We start from the raw sequence: 1,130 nt of genomic DNA on the forward strand, positions 1-1,130 counted from the left end.
CTCTCTCTCTCTCTCTCTCTCTCTCTCTCTCTCTCTCTCTCTCTCTCCGTTCTTAATTGGTTATAAATTTATCAGAAAACCACTCAAGAAGAAATTTGGAATACATGGGTTAATAAACATGTTACATGACAACATTTCAATATGTTTTATACTCGTATATTTATTCACATACAAAAAATTACTATCAAAGTAATATCTGTAATCTCACAGAAATTGCAAGACAGAAAAATAGAATCTTTTGGTAACAGGGCTACTGGCGTAATATCCAAAAGTCATACGCAAGCGATACCCTGCCTGGATGGATTTCAAAATATTCACGCAAGACATGCGTAACCTTATCCAGTGGTGTCAGCTTGACAATGTCCACATTTCTAATTCAAGGAACGATATCCAGTGGACTTTAGAGAAGTTCAGGATAGAATATCAAACTACTTGTACTTCCTCCATTGGAATAACCAGACGCCAGGAATAGCTTCGGTCTTTGGCAGGTAAAATCGCTCGCCATGTTTGCGTTTTTCAAGTATCAATTATTTAGTAAACTTTTTTAGCTTTTTTTCAGTTATCATTACTGGACAATTTAATCTTTCAGCATTCCTTCGTTTCTTTTTTATGTGTTTATATAAAATCACCGTGTATAATTATTATTTATTTATTCACAGACTCTCTTCATTTATAATTGGTTCATATTCTATTTTTCTAAATATTGGCAAATGGCAAATCTAGCATTGAATTTTACTGAATATAGATCACAGAAAAGAATTCTTTATAAACATTTTCATATTTTATTACGAGTAACTAGACCATAATGAAAGTGGGGGGACATGTATTCTTATCATTTTTATATTCTATTAATTGTTATCAGTGAAAGGTTAATTGTTTAAGACCAACAGCTAAATCGTTTAAATTCATCCATTACTATAATGAATGACATTAATACACTTGTTTCTTCTATGAAGAATCTCGTGTCCTGTGGAAACGGTTACTGTCTGCCCTGTATTCATTAACAATCTCTAGTGGTTCGTTCATTGAACATTATTAGAGTTTTACTCATATTTACTTTCAGTTGTTCGTTTCTAATTTCTATATTTAATTCTTCTATCAGAATTTAAGAAAAAAATTCTACAAAATTT

The sequence above is a fragment of the Palaemon carinicauda genome, chromosome 1 (assembly GCF_036898095.1).
Source record: "Palaemon carinicauda isolate YSFRI2023 chromosome 1, ASM3689809v2, whole genome shotgun sequence".
NCBI lineage: Eukaryota > Metazoa > Arthropoda > Malacostraca > Decapoda > Palaemonidae > Palaemon > Palaemon carinicauda.